Here is a 10,103-nt window from a genome sequence, read left to right as displayed (position 1 = left end):
TACTCTCATTGCTCATTTTTTGGTCTGTTTTGTTTACTCTTAAGAGTCTTAGTATTTGAAACAGTGCTTGGCGCATCATGGTCAAAGAATACTTATTGAATGAATGAACAAATGAATGACATTCATGAATGGCAAATTAAATAAGAGGGATGAGTAGAGGGAAATCTCTACATGGATACACGGGTTAGTAAGAGGATTAGAGGGGATCCAGATCTTTAGGAAGAAAGGCATATTTACAGACTTAAGAAATGTAAACCAGAGGGAATTGGAAGTGGCGGTTACAGCTAGAGGGGGAGTCCCTGGCTGGGCTACAGGAAGATAGGGGCCTGAGATGCATGCGGATTTGCGTATGAATGGAAGGAAAATACAGTGAGGGAAATGAATCATTGGAAACTGCTTGCAGATCTTGCCCCTGGCTACAATAAGGTTTTGCTGTCTTGTTCAGTTGACCCATGAAAGTGGCTGACCAGTATTAAAAGTTGTAGATGTGAAGGAGTTCTGTTCCGAAAGTTGGGATTCCTTCTGCCTTTGGGTCTGTTAATGGTGCAATTACTGCCAAGCAAGTTTTGTAGAAATCCTTACTGTCAGACTTCTTAAAGCAGCCGTATTACTAATAAATTCTTAGCTTTCTTTGCTTTCTGAGAAAAACTGACTTATTTCTCTCATCAGAGGCATCTGATTAAATTCTGAGCCTTCAAGCAAATAAGCAGATCTCCAGTGGAGAGAGGTTTCTCCTTTTGTAAACTCTCAGGGTGTGGGATATTTCTATGTATGCTTTCTTCCAAATTAATGCAGTTTAGATTTATCTTCTAAATAAGCAGTGCCGTGTGTCAAGGGGAGAGACGGAAGAGGAAACAGAAGAGAAGCAGCTCTGGTCTGCAGAGTGTCTCCAGAACATTTTAGCAGGGAGAGGATCTCATTTCAGTGTATCCGAATTTATCTTTTCTCTGAAATTAAGACTTTTTTCATGAATATTGGAAACAGAAGGGTTCTCTCCCCCACTTCCTGTAGCTAAATAATTAAGCCTGTTTCAAGACATACAGTCAAAATGGGTTTCCTAGTTACAGATGCTAAGCAATAGTGACAAACTTTTCTTATTATAGTCATCACCATCAGCAAACATTTGTTCTTTGTAGATTGTTTCTTAGAAAAAAATTAGTTTTGAAGAAATTGGTACATGTCTGTATGTCTGCAGTAAGGAAAACACAAAGGTGTTTTTATCATTTAATTTTGCTGCCTTGTTGCCATTTTTTAAATCAGTTGAGTGTTTACAACACTACTCAAAGAAGGTTAGAGGGCAAGTAAGGAAGGAGAGGGGGAGAGGGGAGAGGGGATGGAGAGGGAGAGACAGAAAATGTTGAACAAAATCCATTGCATTCAGTTTCGAAAGAAACCTACCAGGCCTAGTTTTGCACCAGACACCATTTATTTATGTTTAATTAAGGGCAATCCTATTTAGTGCAAGTAAACGTTTTCTTTCTGTCATTTACTACTGTGTTTGATTTTCTCATTTCTCAAGGTTGAGAATTTGTGGTTGTTACAACTCATGGTTTTTGCTCTCATTTAGGAGCTACATTCCTTGACTGCATACTTTCTAAGAGCAAGCGTAGGAATTACTATTAATTTTTGATTTTATTTAAAATATTTTATTAATTTATGTTTCTATGGTGATACATGCATTGATACTCAATTTTAAATATACAGAAGACAATCTAGTGTAAAATGCTATTTTCCTTCTATGCTGATGCTTAAGCCAGTTTTTTTCTCCCTAGGTAACCACTGGAATAAATTCTTTTTATATTCATCTGAAATCTTCTCTACATATATACACATATTACCTTGTTTAAAACACAAAGAGAACCCATTTTGTTTCATCCTTCATGTCTCTCTCTTTCTTTACCATATTTTGGGATCATTTCTTATAAATACCTATAGTACTGTCCTGTTATTTTTAAAGGTTGCATTGTATTTCATTTTTTGACAGAAATAGATTTATTTAAAGAGTGACCAATTGTTGGGGCAGATAAGTTAAAATAGATTAAGCTATAAGTAGTTTTGTTGTAATAAGCTAATCCGATTTTAGAGTTTTCTGTTCTATCTGTTGTTCTGTCTATCTACCTACCTACCTACCTATCATTTATCATCTACCTTGAGGAAGAGAGAGAGATATTACATGGATAAAAAGTAACCATTAGGTGATTCTGATCAAATCAAATCTTCATTTTACAGATGAGGAAAGAAAAGTTATATAATTAATGGAAAGACACTGCCCTTAAAGCATTTTTTTTTTCTTTCATCTGTACCAATGGCCACCACTAATTCATTCCTTTATTGACCCAAGCATTGAGACACTGATGCGTGCGGGCATTGTATGAAACTTATTGGACCCAAATGAACTTACATTCTTGCTGGGGAGACAGACATAAAAATAATGAATTGGAAAGACTTTCTAATGTAATACATAGGAAAGAATGTAATGATGTGGGAACAGATTATGTTTTTAGGTGCCATGGAAACAGAACAAGGAAAACATTTGTAGATTGTAATTGTCAAAGCAGCTTTCAGAACTTAGAAGTTCTAAGAACTTAGAAGTTTTAAGACTTCACAAAGCTTTTGATAGGAAAAAAAAGTCAGACATTCTAAGCAAGCAGAAACTGTGTACAGAAAGATTCTGAGTGTGGAGAGAACAGAGATTGAAAAGTGGAGTGTCATGGTTCGCATAGTGAAGTCATGGCTTTGCGTAGGTAAGATAGTCTCCTGATGGAAGGCCTAGATATACGTGCATATGAGGGAAGTACATTAAGAGCACAGCTTCTGGGGCAAGACTCCCTGGGTTTGAACGTCAGAGGAACTGATCATTAGCTGTGTTACCATTGACTATTTAGTTAACCTATCTAGAAGCTACAATTTCCTTATCTATCCAATGAGTAATAGTACTTACTTCACAAGGTTGTTGCAAATATTAAATGAACTAATAAATGCAAAGATCTAGAGCAACATATTGTAAGGTACTCTATAAAGATTGTATTCTTCTTTTGATATTTTTTTCTGCCATTTAAGAATGTAAAACCATTCTTAGCTTTCAGGTGATACAAAAATGCGTGGTGGGTTGGATTTGGCCCTTAGCCATAATTTGCTATTACCTGTTTTAGATATTAGAGCATAAATCTTTTACTCAGTAAAGTACGCTAGAAATTAGTGCTTTTATAGTGGTTATGAATCTTACCACTTCTTAGGCAGTGAAACAATTTTAAATATGCCTTGTTGCCATTCTATTCATGTATTTTAATTCTATATATATTTTAACTTCCATAAGACACAATATGTATTGTTTTACAGAATCAAATTCATTTATATTTTCCACATATTTACTCATTCTATTGCACTCCATTCTTTTCTGCATATTTAGAAGTACTTTCTTTTGCCTGAAGAACCTCTAGTGTTTGGATGGGGGGTGGAGAATGGATCTGCTGCCAATAAATGTTCTCTAATTTCGTTTGTCTGACATAATCTTTATTTGCCCTTTATTTTTTAGAAGTATCTTTCTAGGTAAAGAATTCTGGCTAGAAGTTGTCTTAATTTAGAAGGTATCATTTCATTCTCCTCTGATTTCATTCCTGTTGGGAAATCAGATGTCAATCTTATTGTTGCTTATTTGAACGTATTTTTGTTTTTGTTCTTGTCCCTAGTTGCTTTTAAGAATTTTTTCTTTGGTTTTTGGAAGTGTATCTAGATGTTTTCTTTGTATTTATTTTGCTTTGGGTTTATAGCACTTCCTAATTCTGTTGCTTGATATCTTTCATTGTTTTGGAAATTCTTGGCTAGTGTCTTTCAAATATGGTTTCTTCCCTTATCTCTTTCTCTTTTTTCTTTTGGGATTTCAATTATATATATGATAGACATTATCTCCATGTCCCATATATTTCTTACATTCTGTCTTTTATATCTTTTTTTTTCAATCTCTGCTTTCATGTCGGTTTTTTTTTTTTTAACTGACTTGTATTTCATTTCACTAATACTCTTTTCTGTGGCATCTAATATGCTTTATTGAGTTTCTTAATGTTGGTTATTGTATACATCAGTTCCAAAATTTTAATTTGGTAATTTTTTTACAGACTCCAGTTCTCTGGTAAATGTTTTCATTTAATTTCATAAACATATTAAATATAGTTATTTTAAACTGATAATACCACTATCTGAGTCATCTGTGAATCTACTTCTATATTTTATTTTATTTTTTGGACTTCAGTCATTTAGTTCTATCTCCTGGCATATCTGGTAAGTTTTGATTGAATACTTTGCATATTCAATAAAAAAAAGTTATATAGAGTCTCTGGATTATGTTATCTTTTTCTAGTGTTTACACTGTTAAGCTATCAGGCATAGAATGTGGACCCATCATCTTGATCCACTCAGGGGTTATGGAATTTGAGTCTGAGTTTCAATATTTCTAAAGGTTGGATTATTTCCAGTTTGCCCTTATTCCTAGATTGTAGCCCTTGGAGAGTCTCAATGGAAAGCCTGTTTTATATTTTCTGGAGTTTTTTGTTTGTTTGCTTTGTTTTTTAGTCAGGGTTCATCCTTTTTGGTAAGAATTTTTGCCTTTTTGGTATCATAAGACTATTTGTAACCTCTGCTCATCTTTATTACCTCTTAGCTGCTTCATTCTGACTTCTTGTCTTCTTGCCATTTTCATCTTAGGAATCTGAAAATGCCTTTTGGGAACCAGAAACAGAATCGTGGGTTCACATCAATACATTTCTCTTTGGGGGGACTCTTGTCCTTTTAAGTCCTGATTAACATTGTTGTTTTCCAAGCTGTCAAAGAGCTGGGTTATCCTGAACTTTTATAGTAGTTCTTGGTGGAAGAGTTGGTCTGTAAAATACTACTCTCTCAATTATTGTGCTAAGTTTTGGATGATATAAGACCTGGTCCATTTCCTTAAGAGTACTTCAGTTAATAGAAACATACATACACACACATGCACATATATAATTGTGTGGTAAGTGTTCTATTAGAGTAAGGTGTGAGAGAACTGTACAGTTCTTTTAACAGTATTTGATTATTTCTCTTCTTTATTTACTTGTTTGTTGTTTGTCTCCCTCTAGAATGTAAGACCCATGAAGACAGGATCATATCTATCTTGTTCGTTGCTGGCACACAGTATAATCTGGATAAATATTTTTTGATAAGTGATTGCTGGATATGTGAGGTTATGAAGTTTATATTTTATATCTGTCTTGTAGGATTACTAAATCGTATGTGGAAAGCATAGCACTTGGCACATATGCCACACATTCATTTCACTTCTTTGAAAACTATTTTTAAGTAGTGTAATACTGATTACTTCACTGACACATGAAAATAAATTTCCCCATTTTATAGATAGGATACTTAAGATATGGATGTTAAATCATTTGCTAGAATCTCAGGGTTCTTTGCTTCTAGTCACATCCAGGCAACATGCACAGAGAATTTTTCCTTAGACTCTCATGGCTAAAATAGTGTAACTTCTAGCTCTCTCCCGCCATATCCTTAAATATTCTATTTGATCATTTTTAGCCACTAAGGTGAATCTACAGTATAAATTGTACATTGATTTTTTAAATATTTATTTTAAGCATAAATTATACACACACACACACATATACGTATGTATATAAAATAGACTTAGAATTCAAGGGGTGTAAAAGTAGCATTTTATGTACATTTAAAAAATTTATTTTAAATAAAATTATATATCTATTGTATATGTGTATATATATATGTATATATACATATATAGTAAGAATTCAGGGTGTGTAAAAGAAATACATATATTTTATCTTGGAGAGAACATTTTGAACTTGAAATCCATTTCTAATGCTAAATTCTGTAAGTGCTTGTTGATGAAGATAAACTATGTTTGTTGTAATGCGCCTGCTGGGGGTTAATCACATTGGCTGTCAACCTCCAGAATCATCAGAGTTCCTCCTGTCTTTTGTGATTGCCCTTTTAATTAAGTACACTTTACTACAAAGTACTTTTAAAAGGAAAACAAAAGACTCCAAAATCCAATATATCTTTCTTTAATTTCATTTGCAGGAAGAGGAGAATAAAGATTTGCCCAAGAGAATACTGCTTTAAAATATACTCTAATTACTTACACATGCAAATTTAACACATTGCCAAGGTTGTGGTGCTTTATGTAGGTCTCTGTTTAAAGACAAAATTCTGGAAATCTTCCATTGGCTTTATACATTCAAAAAGAACTGATCAGCTTTATAAAGGTATAGTAGTATCACAAAACCCATAGAATTTCTTGTATTTATTTTCAAAGAGTTTTTAAAATTACATAAGTTCCAAGTGTATAGCACTATAGTTTAGCATATGTATACACTACAGAGTGATCACCACCCCAAATCTAGTTACCATTCATTGTCCAGCTGACCCCCTTCACCCATTTCACTCACTCCTCCAGCCTCTTCTCGTCTGGTAACCACTAATCCATTCTCTGTATCTAAGTTTGTTTTTGTTTTATTTTTTTGTTTGTTGGTTTTGTTGTTGTTTAGATTTCACATATGAGTGAAATCATATGGTATTTGTCTTTCTCTCTCTGACTTATTTCATTCAGCATAATACCTTCAAGGTCCATCTATGTTGTTGTGAATGGCAGGAATTCATTCATTTTTTGGCTGAGTAATTTTCCATACCCACATACCACATCTTCTTTATCCATTCATCCATAAATGGACACTTAGGTTGTTTCCATATTTTGGCTATTTTAAATAATGTTGCAGTGAGCATTCTTTGGATAAATACCCAGAACTGAAATAGCTGAGTAATATGGTAGTCCTATTTTTAATTTTTTTGAGCAACTGCTGTGCTGTTTTCCATGCATGGCTATACCAGTTTACACTCTTTCCAACAGTGTACAAGAGTTCCCTTTTCTCCACATCCTCTCCAACACTTGTTATTTCTTGTCTTTTTGATGATATTCATTCTAACAGGTGTGAGATGATATCTCACATGGTTTTGATTTGCATTTCATTAATAATTAATTAGTGAAAACATCACTAATAAACATCACTTAATAATTAGGCACATCTTTTCATGTGCCTTCTGGCATCTGTGTGTCCTCTTTGGAAAAGTGTGTGTTCAGGCCTTCTGCTCATTTTTTAATCTAGTTGTTTGTGTGTTTTTACTGTTGTTGAGTTGTATGAGTTTTTTATATATTTTGGATATTAACCTCTTGTTGGATATATGATTTGCAAATATCTTCTCCATTCAGTAGATTGCCTTTTCATTTGGATAATGGTTTTCTTCACTGTGTAGGTCTGTGCAGAGCAGTGTTTTATAGTTTTCAGTGTACAGGTCTTTCACCTACTTGGTTAAATTATTCCTAGATATTTTATTCTTTTTGATGCAATTATAGATGAGTTTTTCCTCAATTTCTCTTTCTGATAGTTTGTTATTAGTGTATAGATATGCCACAGATTCCTTTGTATTGACTTTGTATTCTGCGACTTTACTGAATTCATCTATTAGTTCTAAAAGTTTTTTGGTGGATTCTTTAAGGTTTCCTGTATATAGTATCATTTGCAAATAGTGACGATTTACCTCTTTTTTTACGATTTGAATGCATTTTATTTCTTTTTCTTGCCTAATTGCTGTGGCTAGGACTTCCAATACTATATTGAATAAAAGTAATGAGAGTGGGCATCCTTGTCTTATTCCCAATCTAAGAGGAAAAGCTTTCAGTTTTTCTTCATTGAACATGATGTTAGCTGTGGGTTTGCCGTATATGGCTCTTATTATGTTGAAGTACATTTCTTCTGTTATCACTCTGTTGAGAGTTTTTATCATAAGTGGATGTTGAATTTTGTTAAATGCCTTTTCTGTATCTACTGAGATAATTGTATGATTTTTATGCTTCATTTTGTTAATGTGATGTATCATATTGATTTTGTGGATGTTGAGCCATCCTTGCATCCCTGGAATAAATTTCACTTCATCATAATGTGTGATCCTTCTAATGTAAGGGATTTGGTTTGCTAATACAGTTGACCCTTGAACAATGCAGGGGTTAGGGGTGCTGATCCTTCATGCAGTTGAATTTCTGCATGTAACTTATAGTAGGCCCTCTATATACATGGTTCCTCTGTTATTCATGGTTCTGCATTTGCAGATCAAACCAACTACAGATAATGTAGTACTGTAGTATTTACTATTGAAAAAAATCTGCATAAAATGGACCTGAGCAGTTCAAATCTGTGTTGTTCAAGGGTCAACTGTATTTTGTTGAGGAAATTTTCATCTGTGTTTATCAAGGATATTGGACTGTAATTTTCTTTTGTGGTGTCCTTATCTGGTTTTGATGTCAGAGTAATGCTGGCTTCAAAAATGTGTGGGGAAGGTATCCCTCCTCTTCAATTTTTTGGAAGAATTTGAAAATATAGGTATTAAGTCTTTGTTTTGTGTAATTTGCCAGGGAAGCCAGATGGCTTTTCTTTGTTGGCAACTTTTTGATTTCTGTTTCAATCTCCTTGTCAGTAATCAGTCTATTTCTTCATGATTTAGTCTTGGAAGATTGTGTTTCTAGAAATTTATCCATTTCTTCTAGGTTGTCCAATTTGTTGGCATATAGTTGTTCATAGTAGTCTTTTATGATCCTTTGTATTTCTGTGGAATAGTTGTATTCAAAGAGTTTTTAAGTGTTTTAATAACCTTAGTATAAAATTCACTAAAACAAGTGATGAAGGTTATTTACATTCATTTTACAGACAATAAATTGGTTGCAGATAGATTTAAGTTTACCAAAAATGATAACCTAGAAATACCAATACATCAAATCATCTCTTCACTAGAACTGTCATACAAGTTAATACCTCATCATGTCCTTTAGTTTAGGATCAATTAGAACTGGAGTAAAATCCAATTCACCCCTCTTCATTTATTTCTCTTCCTTTTTAAAAACATAAATTCTCTCTTCACATTAAAGAAACTGGCTTGGGGAAAAAACCACAAGTAAGTGCTAAGTTATTTTGCCTTTGTTCTTTCTAGTCCTCCTTTCAGTTACTCTTTATTTAGGTCTCTATGGAACTGTTGCATATGTGGGATGTTTCTGAGAACTTTGACTATAGGAACAAGATGTAATGTCTCTTAGTCTGGATTATGATAAACTGCATTGAATGGTTTTATAGTACAAAAAAATCATATGTTAACTTATGTACTGTATGTATGGAATTTGTATATCATGGTTTAATATCCATAATGCATTTGTGTTTGCATTTATTGGTGGAGGTGTACCTTAAACATTTGAGGGGAGGAAACATGGATTTAATTATAAGTGGACCTTTTAATGTTAATTTATAGATGAAATTGAACTGTTTTCACCTCTATGGGATATTTTTGTATCTAATTTCCATTTGATGAATTAATTTTTCTTACTTTTGCCACTCTTTTTATTGGGAACATCTTAAGAGGTTTTTCTTTCTCTTTTTCTTTGTCCCTAGTCTTACCACACTCAAACAATCATTCAGATCTAATGTGACTTCATGGTCAGTTCTATTCTTTAATTGTGTGTTCCATGACAAATATGACACTCTGGCATTGTAAAATTCCCAGAGTTGGCATTACAGTAGAGTGGCAAGGAGCTAGAATAATGGTAAATATGAAAAGATTAAGCTGGGCACTGAATTCTCTTTAAGACTACGGTGTTTCTATGTCTACCAAGAGCATTATTGTGCTGCATCACATATCCATTTTTCATAAGGGTGTTAACCATCTGGTTCCTCTTGTTTTTCCCTTCTCACTTCTTCACATCTGTTGCTTCTCCATCGTTCTACAAAAGCTTACATTCCATATTTCATGCTCATTTCCATAAAAATTTCATATTCATGAGAATGCCTAGATTTTACCTGTATGTCTAAGATAATTACAGTGAAACAGCAGCCAACGTCATAAGAAAGATCATATTCAGATTAGACGGCTCACTGCCATGAAAATCCCTGGCAAGGAATAGCTCCTGGTCATGTTTTGCCTGTCCAGACAGTCATTTGAAAGGAGCACCAGAGTTAGTAGTTTGACACATTCTTCCTGGTTGGGTCACCACATTAAGTGTG

This window comes from Balaenoptera ricei, chromosome 5, assembly GCF_028023285.1.
Source record: "Balaenoptera ricei isolate mBalRic1 chromosome 5, mBalRic1.hap2, whole genome shotgun sequence".
NCBI lineage: Eukaryota > Metazoa > Chordata > Mammalia > Artiodactyla > Balaenopteridae > Balaenoptera > Balaenoptera ricei.
This window is presented reverse-complemented; position numbering follows the sequence as displayed.